General features: G+C 40.1%; 1 long non-coding RNA gene across 3 annotated transcripts; it reads left to right on the forward strand.

Moving 5' to 3' along the window:
* The first annotated feature begins 1,565 nt into the window (after positions 1-1,565).
* On the forward strand, positions 1,566-10,660 carry LOC109145741. 3 transcript variants are annotated; one of them, XR_002047398.3, is made up of 5 exons: positions 1,566-1,686; positions 6,052-6,167; positions 6,711-7,076; positions 9,986-10,070; positions 10,327-10,660. It is a non-coding gene; the product is annotated as an uncharacterized LOC109145741 (long non-coding RNA). The 3 variants fall into 3 exon arrangements; XR_002047399.3 differs by lacking the exon at positions 6,711-7,076; XR_002047400.3 differs by lacking the exons at positions 6,052-6,167; positions 6,711-7,076.
* The last annotated feature ends 5,182 nt before the right edge of the window (positions 10,661-15,842 follow it).

Genomic DNA, 15,842 nt, shown 5'->3' on the forward strand with positions numbered 1-15,842 from the left:
TGTTTGCTGGCACACCTTCTGCATAACCTGGGAGGGATATGCAGAAGGCTGGAGGTGGCAGGAGCAGAACTGTCCACAGCCTGGCAGGGGTCAGGGTAAATACTCACCGAGCCATCCCCTGCAGCCTGCTTTGTTTACCTTGGGTCTCTGCCCTGTATATGCTGAATAGGCACAAAGACATTAATCTCTCTGTGTCTCAGATCCCCAAGTGTCCCATGGGGATCACAATATTTCCTTGCATTTCCTTATGGATGATCTTCCATGTGAGCATGTACAACCCCCCAGCACAGAAGATAACGAGAACAGGGTTAATGTTCTGCTTTGTGAAAAGACACTTGTGGATATCTCAGGAACAAGATGACTTTAAGACTGCTTTCTCCTCAAAATGATGCAGCCTGGAATCCCTGCAAGGCTCTTCACATTAACAGCAGAACAGTGTGAATGGCTTAGGAGAGCACACACTGAGTTACAGCCTCCTCCCCCTCCTCCAGGAACTCCGAGTTCCCTTCAAAAGAAGCTGTTCGTTTGGCTGCTGAACTAACATGATTAAACAAGACAGGTCTGGCAGGGCTCTTCCACATTGTCAAATCTTGAACAAAAGGCATAATTTTCCTATTTCTTACAACTCCAAACAGCCTGCTTACAGAGATGGCAATTACTCACAGGCAGCGTAACTCAAGACCTTTCCAGTGTTTATATCTCCACATGATCCATACATTTACATGGCAACGGCATGGAACAAGACATGTCTTTTCATTTTCCCATCATAATTCATAGCAGGACCCTGCCAAGAAAACACTGGAGCTGATTACCAAGTGTGACTACGATCGGATCATTTAGCAATTTGAGTTTCCACACCTTTTGTGTGAGGCTGGGCTTTGTTTTACTTAAAGCAATAATTACATTCTAATTTCATAATATAGGTCGTGGTTGCTTCATCTCTCTGTGCCTTCAAGGAAAAGAAAAGCTGCACAGAACACAACAAACATTTTTTAATTAATTTTTTTAAATTACCTAATAAATGTTTACCTGCTTCACAGGTGTGCTTGCTGCAAAGTGACTTAATTATCATTCCCACAGTCCCTGTTCGAAGGATCACAAAGGGATTATACATTGGTGTTATCCTCAGTAATAATGAATTACTCTTTTATGAAGAACTGAATTCAAAGAAACATTTTTAAGAGTAAAAGTTTTTTGTATGATATGCGTTAAAGAAGGAGTTAAGACTTAATAGATTTTAAACCAGGCAGAATTTCAAAACAGAGCAGAAATAGATGATTACAAACAGTCTTGGATCCTTCCTTCACAATGCTTAAATTTGTCTTCAAGGTTCCCCCAATGAACAAGAAAAGCAGGGCACCTCTCAGATCCATGCAGAATTGTTCCAGAGCTTATTGGAGACCTTTTCCTTTCTTTTGCTCCAGAGCATGACACTCCATGTTTTAGCTGGAGTTGTAGGGTCACTCAGTTTATCAGGTCACATAACACATGGCAGGTCATGACATGTCCCAGCTGGTCTAGTTTTCATTGGATTACTCACCCTCATCTCCAACACAGCAGCATGGGTTCCCACAGGTCTTCAGACCCAGGTGCTGCATGATGGATCCAGTCAATCAACTCCTTTCTTCATCCCTAAGCACAACCTGGAGGTGCTGAGAAGGGTGAAGTGGGCAGCGAGAGACTACTGTGAGTCTAAGATTTAATATATATTTAATATTTAATATGTGATCCTTCCATTTCCATGGGCTTCAGACTAGGCATGGTATTGAGTGCTTTCCTAGAGAGCACAGGAAATCAATCAAATAAAGTGCAGATAGTTCTTATTTAAAAGAAAAAGGAGAGCCATATCAAAACTTGATCATATGCCTGTCTAAAAGTGGAGACACTTTTCTCTCTTTTAGGGAACCATGGTTTGGATCTCAATTTTGCCAAAATTTTCTCACTTTATCTCAAGCACTTGTCACTTTTGTAGCTTCTGCTGTCTCTGAAGGTACCAAACAGCAGTGATTTTTCTGTACTGTATCTCCATCACAAACCTCATCTGAGTCAGCCTGTGTTTTCCCCAAACAGACATAGTCACAGATCTCTGTGGGTATACCCTCATTATCCAGAATGTCTGGGAATCGGGTAAAAACACCTTTCATCCTGTTCCCAGCTGACCTTTTTCTTTTTTTTTTTTTTTCGATTGCAATTGCATGCAAAAAAGATTTAGATACAGAAGGCTTCTATTATTGTTTTGGAGTTGCAGCCATAGAAGCACAGAATCACAGAATGGACTTTAAAGATCATCTAGTTCCAACTCTCTTGCCATGGGTAGGGACACTTTCCACTAGAGCCATCCTTGTCTGCACTCAGAGATGTAATTCAGGTGTCTGCTATGTCAGCTGAGCAGATGTGCCATGAGTTTCCCCTCACACAGTGTGGTTTAGTTCCTGCAGGACATTGTGGGCTGATGTTTCTGTACATTTTAGCTTCCTGCGACCCTTTCTGTGTATACCTATAATTAGAGATCGTGCATGGGGGCTTGCTTCACTCAGGGCTGCAGAGCTCAAATAATGTGCTCTATAAAGTGTATTCATGTGACTTAAGACTTAGTAGCTCCTCTTACATGTTCCATGACCACTTTCTTTAACAATATGTTTTAGTACTTCTATGACTTTTTTTTTTTTGTTATACTTCAAAGGGCTTCTAAGTTACTGTATCCATAATCCTTCCCAGAACCTGACAGGGAAGGTAGCTGTGCACAGTCATCCCTTCTTACAAATCAGCAAGAGGTGCTTATGTGAGTTTCCCACAGCACAGAAGGGGCAGAATCAAATTTAGGATTAAGATTTCAAAACATCTAGGACCTTCTTTGTTGTGTAGGTCTATAAACATCCATGAAGGATTTGATGTTCCAGACCAGAGAAGGACCAGCCTGACCATGTAGCTCAGAGCCTGTTGGATGTGAAGAATGCGCTTGTGCCCCTCTGTAGGCAAAGAGGAGTGAAAGGGTTCTTCAGAGCACTATTTAAACGTGCAACAGACCCCTTGTTTGAATCATCCCCTTGTCTTTCTCGTCTGAACAGACAGTTTGCAGTGTTGAGCTTTCTAGTGTAGCTGTGTAAACACAGGTAGTACAAATACCCCTCACTAATGCTGCGTGACTAAATGCAACGATTTGCCTTCACCCGTTGCACAATGCTCACGCTCAGCTGCGTACGTAGAATAGGTTTTAATTCCAAATAATTGCTGGGTTTTGGTTTTGACATATTGAGTAGGATTCATTTGCCTAAGAACTGACATTTCAGACATATATATGTGAGGTATTGTACTGTCAACAGCTGCTGCAAATGCAGGGTGGTACAGGTCTACCCCAAATCCTTCTTCATGTCATGGAGCTGTCTGAACTTCCCCAGGGTGATCAAGGAGTCCAGGCACCTGTGTTTAGGCAACCTTGATTTATCTATTTGTAAACAGAGTCTGATGTCATCCAAGGGCATCAACTCTTCTTGGAAGATGGACATTTTTATTTCTTCACTTTTCCACGTGCCAGTAACTCAAACAATGAGAATCAGCCTGGTTCTCATTTACCAAATCCTCCAAGCAACTTCATGTAGCTTCACGGTCTGTCAGTAATTACACTGTGAAAATTCACAAAATAATAGAAATTTGTCTCTGCTTTTAAATTCACCATGAATTGAACCCAATTTTCTTTCCATTTAATAATTGGAATAATATTTTTGTCATTGCTTTTTCCTTCTTACGGGCTTTGACCTTTTTGGGGCCTAAAAAATAACTAAATGAGAGCATGGATTGTATTTGCATTGTAACTCTATTGAGCAAAGTGTTTTATGACTTGAAGAGCGCAGAAAATTAGCACTCAGTGTGGAAGAAAGTCTTCTACGGGTATCTAAATTTTTCTTTCTGAAAGAAAGCTAAAACAGCCCCAGAACTACCCCATTTTGGATAAATACTCTTCCTATAGCAATTACTGCCCTGTCTAGCCGTAGTCCAGCATTTTTTCAGTTGTTGTCAGCTATGACCTTAGAAACAGGGGAAGATAGGCCAGACTGAACAGAGCATGGCCATGTTGTGGACTGGCTATGATGGGAATGCCCTTCAGCTCTCACTTTGCCTCCTGATATGTCTTTATCTGATGTGTCTTTACTTCCTGATGTATCACGAGACAAGCAAACAAATGAAAGATGAAGAAAGGGGAAAGGGCATATCTTTATTTACTTTAATTGTCTAAGTAGTCATTCAATCTCATCTATGCTAATTCAGGCTTCTTCTAGAGATCCTTGAGATAGAGGCACTTCCAGAGGCTGATTCTGTCCTTTTGCCTCAGGCACTTAGTGACCTGAATGGCTAACAAGGCCACTTACAGATGGCTATAAAATAAGAAAGATGAATCCTGCCCTTCATGACCTGCCAAGCAGAGACAGCAAGCACTCCTTAACCAGAGCATCACAAAAACTAAATTCCACATCCATTTTATCACCACCATCCACCAGATGATGTCAGAGTTGTTAGAGGTGTAAACTGAGGTGGATGGTGAATCTACCTAATTGTCGGCATGCAAAGAATAAGTGATGAGGTGGTAAGAAATCTAATTTCTCCTTCTTGTTCTCTGCTTCTATGCATTGAAACAACTTGTTTCTCTGGAGCTCAGCTTAGATTTAATTTGGAAACACAACTGGTCGTTTTCCCCCAGTGTGATTGTGGGTATTCAGTTTAGTTGCTGATATGTCATCGGGCCTCTGAGACATCTACACAAGACCTGATACAAAATCCAGGGGACACCCACATTTTTCCTGAGAAGCAATGAAAGACAGTCAGGTTATCCAAAGTAATTTCAGCTGGGCATAGATATTATTAGGCAATGAAAAAGGTGTGCTGTTGCTTACAGTTTAAGACACCTTAATTTAGGTGACTTAGATGATTTAGATGTCCAAGATCTCCTCATAAATAATACAGATCTAGTGCTTAATTGAGATATCTAAGAATAACTGCTATTCTGGCATTAATTCCATGTTATACACCTCAGTTTGGAAAACCTTTACATTATCATGTTGCAAGAGGTTAAAGCCATTTCAATACTGAGATATCTTTTTCTGTTGCCTGATACACCAGAAAAACTGTTTTGATGTTGCTCTGTAGTTAAAGCAGGAATCTGTTCAGGGAAGATCTGTGCCTGTGTGGTTTGTAAGTGTCTCTTGGAAGTTGATCACAATGACTCTTTCTTGCCCATATAGAGAACCACAGAATCATTTAGGTTGGGAAAGACCTTTAAGGTCATCGATCCCAACTATTATCCCAGCACGGTCAAGTCCACCACTAAACCATGACACTAAGCACCATGTCTACACAAATTTTAAACCCCTCAAGGTCTGGTGAATCAACCACTTCCCTGGGCAGCCTGTTCCAATGCTTGACAACCCTTTCCATGCAGAAATTTTTCCCAATATCCAATCTAAAATCCTCCCCTGCTGCAATAGATAAATGTATGTCTTCCATCACTGGGCTAAAAATTTTACAATGCGGACAGACAGAGAGACAGAGACAGGAAAAAAAAAGAAAAATTTACATCTCAACTGCATTGCATAACCAGCAATCATTGTAATAGAATTACTGACATTATGGGCTGCTAAAGGAACAGTTAGTAGCTTGTCTCACTTGTCTGTAATTTACTCTGTGTCTATTTAGCCTTGATGTACAACCGAGGTCAATTGCTGTGCCGCTTTCCTATCTCCCTACTTTGGAGTTATAGAGAGAAATGTGTGCCTCATGAATGACTATCTCTCCTGGTCAAGCTTGTCTCTCCCGCCGTTCAGCAGTGCCATGTGTTAATAGATAGTGCTGAACAGTTAATATCACCAGCTAATTGGCAAAGCATGTGTGAAGCAGATGTATTTAAATATAGAACGTGGAGGCTGAAGGAGTAACTGAAATGCATAAGTGATAAGGATTTATTATTAGAGCAGATTAATGAGCCCACCTTTTTCTCCTCCCCCCTTCATCTCTCATCCTCTTCCCTGACCAAGTGTATTTTTAATTCTTCCATTTCAGGAAGGTTTTATTCCACCATAGAGAACATTCTGATAAAGAATTTTGTGTTGGCTGTATGGCAGCACCTGGAAGGCCAAACCATATTTTCTGTGTACTGAGTATTTGTGAAGACTCAGGTATGTAGTAAAACAGTAACAACTGATTATAAAGCATAGGTGAAGAAGAGATATGTGAAAAAGGGACGGAGAGAGGGAGATGTGTATTTTTCTAATGCAGATCTGTTGTCTCAAAGATCTAAAATATTAAACAGGAATATCCTTTTCCCTTTGGCTGAAGTTTCAGCCCTCTGCCCAGCATTGTCTACTCACAGGCAGCTTTCTACTGCCCTTTATGGGAAGGGCCTCAGTGCTTCAGGCCACTTTCCTCCTTGAGTCTAACCTGCAAAAGGAATGGAGGTAGTTTTTGACATATCCTCACTCCTACATTTAGCTCCCATGGAAACTTGCATCCTAACTTTAATCTACCCCCAGAATTGAAGACCAGCTTCTGGACTTTTATCAAGATGCACATCCTTCAGTTTGCCCTCAGATGGGGGGGTTTGGAGCTTATCTCTCTACTATGGAGGTTGCTTTTCACTCTGAGACACCCCAATCACTTTGTAAGCATCTCCTGTGCCCCCTGAAGCCATCGTGTGTGTATTTGTGTTCTCTGCTCTGCAGATGGAGAAACTGAGATCCAGAGATGATCCTGACAATGATCCAGAGATGATCCTGATACTCCTGATGACGAAAATCTAAATTAGAAGTCAAATATTGATCATGAATGAAATTGAAATCAAACAGAAAAATCCATAAGGAAAGATACATTTTCATCTATTCTCCCCAGCCCACCATTATCTTCCCCAGTGTTTTAGCAGGTAGCTGTAGGCACAACAAAGCAACCCATCACACAAAATTAGTCATGCACATGAGCATGCTCAAGCTTTTATTTGTTCCTGGCTTAATATTTTCTCTCAAGAAGTTGGGATTGAACAGCGATTGGGTTCACCGGCAAAACAAATCTCCTTAAATTCAGCTTGCAGCCAGGTAAATGCAATTTCCTTGGTCTTGGACTGGACAGTTTAGAGTTAACTCACTTCTCATTATCAGGTTTTCAGTTCCAAACAGATGAAGTTATTATTTAATTTGTTTATTAAACATGTTGATTTTAACCATGTCTTAAGTGGAAATATGGTTCTTTAAGCTTTTTCTAATCTGGTAGGCCTGAGGATGCTTTAAGTGTGATGTGATGCTGAAGACATGAGTCCCAAGTAAACACAGAACCCTTCATCCCCAAAATTTCCACGTGAAGGAGGACTGTGTACATGGATTAAATAGGGAGGTGTAACACACTCCTATCTATCTCTGATCAGGACAGGAAGGGACTTGGACACCTTGGTACAACACAGAGGATCTATTTCCATATCTGTATCCACTGCCTGCTCTACACACAGGCTAATGAAATAAAAACCAAATTAATATAAATTTAAAAAAAAATCTGCAAAATTTTCTTCAAAAGAAATAATAAAAAAGCTGGTTATTTTCATCTTTTAGATAAGTGTCTACGTTTGTGTAGAAAACCACATAAGGATCCAAATCATCCTCAGTTTTACCCATGAGACCACATGAAAATGAAATAAGGGCAGGATTTTCCCAGCAAACAGAAGTTTCTTCGGGTTTATCCCACACTTTGCAACTTCCCATGGTTCAGTGACATGATTTGGATTGTTATCCATCACAGGGTTTGCTTAAGTGAGCTTGGGTTTTGGCACACCAAAGCTCCCCTGAGCTGCAGCTTTTGTTTTGATTGTTTGGGTTCTGTTGGGAAGATATTTACAGTTATTCTAACATTACCCTTTGCAAACAGATTACCATTGCAAATTGCACTAGGGGGAAGTGGTGAAAATTTTTGGGCAGGATTAAGGTAATCCTAAAACAAGATAATAAAAAACACATATAAGTGCTCTATTTTTAAAAGGAGACAAGATGAGACACATAATCTCTTTCAATAAGTTTTCTGGAGCAATAAACCTTTAAACCCAATGTACAATGTAGATGTGTGTTTGTGTGTGTGTGCCTGTGTACATGGGTATTTTCTTAAACTTTCCTTTGCCAAGATACAAAGCCCAGCTTGTCAGAGTTACAACATGTTTATAAATCTCCTCTTCAGTGAAATTTGTCTGACATCAACCTTCAGCTCATGCAAGCATAAGTCTTCTTTGGCAGATGAGTGTTTGGGTTTTTATGTTTCCTTTTTTTTTTTTTTTCCCTCAGAATCTATTTTTTAAATTATTATAATATTATTGACTTTTTAATAAAGGTAATAAAAGGATTCTCATGCCAGAGAAAAGAATTTAATGTTTATATTAACTTTAAATCTTGCCTTCTTACTGTCTGTAACCACATCATCAGTAAACAAAGGCCAGATTATTTTGTAAAGCAGATGTTATAGTCTTAATATTCTTTTTTTCTTTTGAAACATGTGGTTTCTCCCATTATTTGATTAAGAGCTGAATGTTATCCTTTATATTGTGAGTGGCAAAAGCCCTGCTGGCTCAAATCGAATGGAAAGAAATGTTTGATGCATATGATTGTAAGCATCACCTGTATTTCTAAAACAAGGGGCAGATCTTTTACAGATAAAAAAAATGCCATTGCTATATGGGGCAATTTATCCTGCCCCTAAGGCAGCGTTGTCATAACTCCATGGTGCAAATTGTTGCAGCTTGAAAGTGGAATTGCTACAGCCCTATCTTGTAATGAAGGCAATTTATATTGGCTGGAAACCTACCCCAGTGATTTAGATCCTGATCTTGTTTACAAAAGGGTTGATGGCAAAATTGCTGGTGGATTCAAATGAAAACCGAAGTCAAATGCCACTGAAGCCTCCAGGACTACTACACTTGACTTGAAAGGCAACCAAGAGAATGGGTGCTCTTATGAATTCACTGTCATGGAAATGACTTGTAGGAGGCAGTTCTGCCTGGGATACCACCCTATGAGGCATGTGGTCAGGCAATTTTGCCTGTAGGATCCAGCTGGATTTAAGACGAGATCAGATTCTCTGCTCTTTTCACCTCCTTTCTTCTTTCTATCTGGCAGAACAGTAATTTGTGTCATGTATGAGGAGTTTCACCACAAGTACTCTTAAATCTTTTCGTCTTTTTAATTATGGCTTCCTATTTTTAACTGCCACCTCTTTAATCCTGAAAAGATAATACACTGAGCTCAAATCCTGCTTCAGGGTGGCAGCTAATTGCATATTTGGCCAAGTACTGGACTTCCTTTCTTATAATGTTTGTCTCAAGTGCTCAACAAAAGCAATTTGTGGTGCATTTTACTAGCCAAATGTATATAATATTACGTATTATTAGAATGTTATTAAAGCAAAGACTTTTGTCGTTCTCCTGCCAAACACAAAGAACTCTTTTCCCTTATATAAAGAAGTTCCAAAGCTAAAACTTCCTGCCTCTTCAAGCTTCCAGCGGTGTCCTGACCTCAATGTACTGGGAAAGGCTATTTTTCTCATTCCAGGAAGAAGCTGTAGATATTTTCCATTCTTGTGACTTAGGGCAGGACAAGGTGTGACTGCACCACGTGTGGATACCTCTGAGCTAATTCCCACTGACTTGTTTGGGTAGTGCATGCAGCAGAGTGAGAGAAAAGCCCAAATTGCAAAGCCTGACAGAGGAGCAAGGTTGCAACTCTGCTCAACTCCCTGCTGCCAGCAATGCCTGAGGAAGCTACTTTAAAGCTAAACTTATTACAGACACATCTTAACCTTGTCTGAGCTCTTCTTTTACCTTTTCACCTTCGTTCAGCTCACCTTCTAGCTGTAGTCCCTGATTCTTGCTTTTCCTGAAAACCTTGTCTATTCCTGATGTCAATGCTGGAACAGCAGAAGCAGGAACTCATTCAAGACCCAGAATAATTTAGAAAATTACTTTCTTTTCCAGATCAAGAAACTGAACCACACAGACATTCTTACCCAAAAGCTGGTCTCTGGGGTCGGAGAACAGGAGCTGTGTAGAGGGACTGCAGGTTTGTAAATGACATTTCCATGCATGGGGATTTAGGAATGGGACTAAGCTCCGGCAAATGCGCCACTATTTACAACCCAGCCTGCTGTATCCCCTGTATTGGGGTATTCTTTGCTTTTCTGGCCTGGCCTTGTCCTTACACCTGCTGTATCCAGTAGGACCAGGCCTCACTGCCTGACTCTCTACCTCTTCCTATCCCAGTAATTTCCTTCAAATAAGCACTGCAGCAACCGCTTCCTACCATTCCTCTCTTCCAGTGGAGTTACAATGATCCCTCTTGGAAACACGGAAGAAGGAGAGACTGGAAAGTATTCCTGCTTCAAATGAAGTCCATACCCACACCAATAATCTTGTAGCAGACACTTCACATCCTGCTGAGGAGATACCAATGGCTTCAAGTTTGCATCAGTGAAGAACTCCACTGATGAGAGCTCTTCTATTAACCCTATATTTAGTGTAGAAAAGTGAAATTCCCACAGTTCCCAGTCCCTCATACAAGAAAGACATCAAGGGACTGGAGTGTGTCCAGAGAAGGGCAACAGACCTGGGGAAGGGTCTGGAGCACAGGTGTGATGAGGAGCAGCTGAGGGAGATGGGGAGGTTCAGCCTGGAGAAAAGGAGGCTCAGGGTGATGCCATCATTCTCTACAACTCCCTGACAGGACGGTGCAGCCGGGTGGGGGTCAGTCTTCTTCCTCAGGTAACAAGGGACAAGATGAGAACAAATGGCCTCAAGTTGTGCCAGTGGAGGTTTGCATTAGATATTATGAAAAATTTCTTCCTTCTAAATGTGGCCAGGTATTGGAACAGGCTGCCCAGGGCAGAGGTGGAATTACCATCCCTGGAAGCATTCAAAAAACATGTAGACGTGGTGTTTGGGAGCATGTTTTAGTGGTGCATGTGGAAGTCCTAGGTTAATGATTGGACTGGATGATCTTAGAGGTCTTTTCAAACCTTAACAATTCTCTGATTCTAGGGTGATGTCAGCAGGCTGGAGACACTGGAACTGTGTTTGAAAGGAGGCATCCAAACCTGGTATGATCTTACCCATGCTGTTTATAGACAGCAGCCCTTGGAGTGAGCTCTCCTGAAGCTTTTCCCGGGGGACCTGTGAGTCTGATGACATAGACACATATTCCTGGTGTCTACATTCTGCCTTTCAACAGCACTAATGGGTCTGTGTCACTTCCAGCCTAGGGCTGGCTGCTCTCCAAGTTGGGAAATGCCTGGACAGCATGAGCCTAGGTTCAGAGAGAAATGCAGTCTCTGTTTGCTCACCTCCCACATCAGGGCTCCCTCACATGCCACAAGATAGGTGTTGCTGAGTCCTGTTTTGTTTTGGATTTTGTTGTAGATAAGTAACATGAGAAAGCCTCACAAACCCATCTTTCTCTTCAGTCGGTACAAGACTTAAGTGGAAATATGATGTATTTCGCTCATCACTCAGGCTTTTAAACTAGTGTAAAATGACGATTTTGAAACATTAGCTTTTTTTTCCTACCACTTTGCCTTGACCTGAATTTAGGGAACCGACAGATCCTTTCCACCCTTCCTGTTCCCCAGAAGAAAAAATGAAGGTTAGGGTTTCAGCAATTCTGATGTTATTGTACTTAAAAGATCCAGTTGGAAATGCAATGAATAACTTGCTGATGACATTCCAGTGACAACTGAAGTTAATAACAGTCGTAAAAAGTAATTTACTTCAATTGACTTATTGCAAATGCACAAGGGCTGTTAGCTTCATTAATGCAAAAAAGTAGGAAAAAACCCGCTCTGTTTTCTTTCTTCCTTTCTTTTTGAAGTTGCAAATATGTTACAAATAAACTGCTAAATAGATTTAATATTTGACATAAAGAACCTCTGTCCCAGATGTCTGACATAGTTTATAAATTATGACACTTACAAAAAATGTGTTATTGCTGTACTTTATTTTGTTTTAATGAGTGGATAATATTCCTTGAGCAACAAGGATGAAAATAAGTCACCAATAACTAGGTAAAGTCCTGTAAAACACAGGTATCAGCATAGATTCTCTTCATATTTGAGCAGTGCAAGGCTTAAAGAGGCTCAGTTATCTAGAGAAAAATTTAGTATGACCATTTTAGGAGTCTGTCTTCAAATATTTTTAAGCCATTCCTTAATTTTGTTAATGTTTCAGATTGTCTTCTGGGGAAGAAGGCAAATCAGAAGTCTCCATGTTACTTCTTCTGTGAAGAGAGCAAACTTTATTGTTGCACTAAGTCACTCACAAGAATGAGAAACGATGACTTTAATGCCAAAGATTTCATCCATGACAATGAGGATTCTTTTTTCCAGTGACTGCATCTTAACCTTCAAATCCCAAAGGTCATAGAGAGGTAATGTTTTCATTAAAACATACCTGCTAAGGTGACCTAAGCCTTAACATAAACAAAGTCTTTTAAATGCAGACACCTGAAATACCTTGGTTTTCAATCCTGGCTCCAGTGTTTGAATCTCAAAGGTGAAGAAGGCATACCAAATTCCTTTGAAGCCTGGTTTTCTAACCCTAAACTACTTACTAGAGGTAGATTTCCACTTGAAAACAATTAATCATGCATGTGGAAATCACGTTTTTAGCAAATTTTAAATATGTGGTATTGTACACGTATGTGTACCTTTCCAATTTGCAAAGGTAGCTATTTTAAAGTAGAAATATCCCAACTATTTTTTTATTAATATAGCTTATATTTTTATATGAATAGGTAATACAAGTTTTCTATCAATTAAGGTAAAGGAGGGAAATCCCAAGAAGAAACCTTTTAATACAACATATAATCTTTTGCTGGCTACGAACAGATTGTGCCAGAATTTGAAGGGCACAAATCATCATAAAACTATGTGTGCAATTTATATAAATTAAAAATCTTAATCCCAGGTCTCCCTGCTTGCTGTAAGGGTGAAGCAGTAGCTTTTCCAGGACCTCTGCATTTTAATATCATCGAAACCTCTACATTCAGCAAAGGTATCGAGTCTGCTCCTGGCTGACGTGCAGCCTGTACCGTGCTTCCTCCAAACCCCTCTGGGAGACAGGTGCCAGATTTATGTTTCTTCTGTTTGTATAAGGAGGCAGGATAGGCCTAACCTTAAGGATTTTCTGTCCCAACACCCTCACTCACCTCCTCTCCAGCAATTTCTATTTCTCCTTTAATTATTCTGGTCCTGTGCTATAAAATATAAATTCTATGTATGCACGTTCCTGTCCTCTTGTCAGTGCAGGACATTCAAAATCCACGGCTGTTGATAAATGGTGAAAACAGGCAGCAGGAGAGAGTTTTCACAGGGTTTCAAAGTTCTTTTTGAGATTGTCACAGAATATGTTAAAAATGTCTAAAAAAATCATAGTTTACAAGGGAAATATTACAGCTGCAGCAATTTGCTCACACTTTGCTAATAAATAATTTCTCTTAATTTTGTCAAGGCTGACTCCTCCAGAGAAGCAAAACTGCTTAATAGTAATAACTAGAGAATTACACATTAAATATGAAAACTAAAAGTGACCATATCACAGAACTGAAGTGCCATGTAAAATATAGAAGCTAGTAAAATATTTATTATACAGTTAAACAGTGTAATGGTTCAAAGGAACAATAAGGCTAAAAGAAAATATTGAATTGTGGCCCAGTCCTGAAAAATGTTCAGCTCTCCTGACCTGTATGTTTGTTCTGTAGAATAAAAAGGTAGTGTCCATATATTTAATGTCTGCAAAGTTTCATGTTAGCAAAGCCACGCAAAAGTTGGACCTACTCAAGGGTGGAAAATCAAGCAAAAAATTAATTCCCACGTAAGGAATGCAACAATTCAAGCCTGTGTGTATTAAAGCAGCAACTTAGGAAAAGAGTGAATGAATGCATGTGTGACAAAAATGCCAATAACTGGTCACAGGAGTGGGAAACTGCCTTGGCTCTTGTTTCAAAGTTGGTGGTGACCTGTGGACTCCAGTGGGATTTTGCATCAGGTCCTCAAAGACCCGTCACAGTAATTCCACCCCTCTCTGCCCAAATTAATTGAATGGGCAGCATGGCTGTGGCTGATTTTCCTTTTAACAGATGACCACTGTCTGTGATATCCATGGGGCTGTGTCAATCACACCAGCTGCAGATCCATCTGGGTCCCAAATAGGAATTTCTGATTTGTTATGTTGGATGAGATAGGAAATAATAAGAATCCGTACTGGGATGCTCAGTCCTCATTCTTCATTTCTACTTTGTCAGAGTAGGAGAGAAGGAGAGGGCATTTGATGAGCAATCTTAATCACTCCACATAATCCCCCACTACGTGATTCTTAGATAGGTCAGTGGCACAGAAACATCATTACATCACAGCTGATTTAAATTTTGTGCAGCTCTAGAAGGAGGTGCTGAGCAGGGATTCCCTTGAGAAGGGCTTTGCGAAGTGCTGTGAATGAGCCCAGGTTTGAAAACTGAGGGCCACTTATATTCCACGTAAATTATTGGCTTTAAAGAGGAACTTTGGTTCATAAAATGGTTTCCAATATTTATTTTGATTTGATTTTCTTTTAGCTTTTCATGTTCTAAGAAGGGGGGATGGGACTCTTTGCTGGGGTCTTTTCTTATATATTTTCTACATTTCATGCCTGCAGTCTCAAAAGCTCCGAAAACAGATGCCTGATTTTCAAAGCAATTTTTACTTTCTTTGGCAATGCCAGCTATTTTACAGTAGAAAATATAAAACAAAACCAAAGCCAATGACTTTTGATATCTTCTGTTTCCTTATTACTCTTTGTTATGCTTGTTAATCAGGGTGACTGGGAGTATTTTAAACACTTATAAGGTTCTTCCCCCGCCCCCAAACATATGTTTATTTTACAACAACATGAACCTTGGGGAAGAAAAAAGTAGCTGCTATTATATATTTTTTTCAAAGTGAAGAAGTAAACATGCAGCTTTCACATTTGGTACATCAAACGGATGCTATTTATTTAGTTGCTTGAGGCAGGAGGCCTGATCAGAAGAGAATTTCTTCTATGGTCTAAGGTGGTAAACTATTTTTAATAAGAACAATGCTTAAGGAAAAAAATTCCTAAAAACCCTCTTCAATCAGTTGGAGAAGACAGAAGGGAAATCCCCTCTTGTGGAGAGGAAAGGTAAAGAGCTCCGTGACACATCCAGCTTGGGCTGCCTTAACCTTCCTGTGTTGGATGAGGGAGTCATTAGGGATCCTCTCATCTGGAAGTAAATGTGAGAATACATCACAAACATCACACATCACATCAGAAACTTGCCAAAAAGTTCCTGTTTCTCCCTTGTGGACAAGCAGAGGTGAGGACAACCAGGTGAGTGTTCGATGCCTGTTCTGGGGACATCGCTCAGAAGGTGACATCCAACCACTCATCCTTTTCCACCAATTTCTACCTCTTTTGCATAACAGTATATGCCTGAACACCCAGATACTCCAGAGAAAATAAGAAATGCTGAAAATTATAAATGGGGAGTAATTAGCAAGTGAACTTTCCCAAAGTAGACGTAGTTGTCTGGGTGAAAATCATCCAGCTCAAGACTTGAACCCAAGCCTTACTCAGTTTATGAGTATAAACATAACCCAAAATATTCTGATATTAAACTACTTGCCAGCATCTTAGCTAGAAACTGGAATCAGCTAAATGAAAACTGAAGTAAAGAATTGCAAACCCCAAGACTATCGAACCCATTATCAAGAACCATAAGACTTGCAATACAAACAGGACATAAAGGTTTTATTTCTGTATTTTCAAGGTTAAGCCCTGAGACTCTGGT

Source organism: Corvus cornix, chromosome 1A, assembly GCF_000738735.6.
Source record: "Corvus cornix cornix isolate S_Up_H32 chromosome 1A, ASM73873v5, whole genome shotgun sequence".
NCBI classification, from domain to species: Eukaryota; Metazoa; Chordata; class Aves; order Passeriformes; family Corvidae; genus Corvus; species Corvus cornix.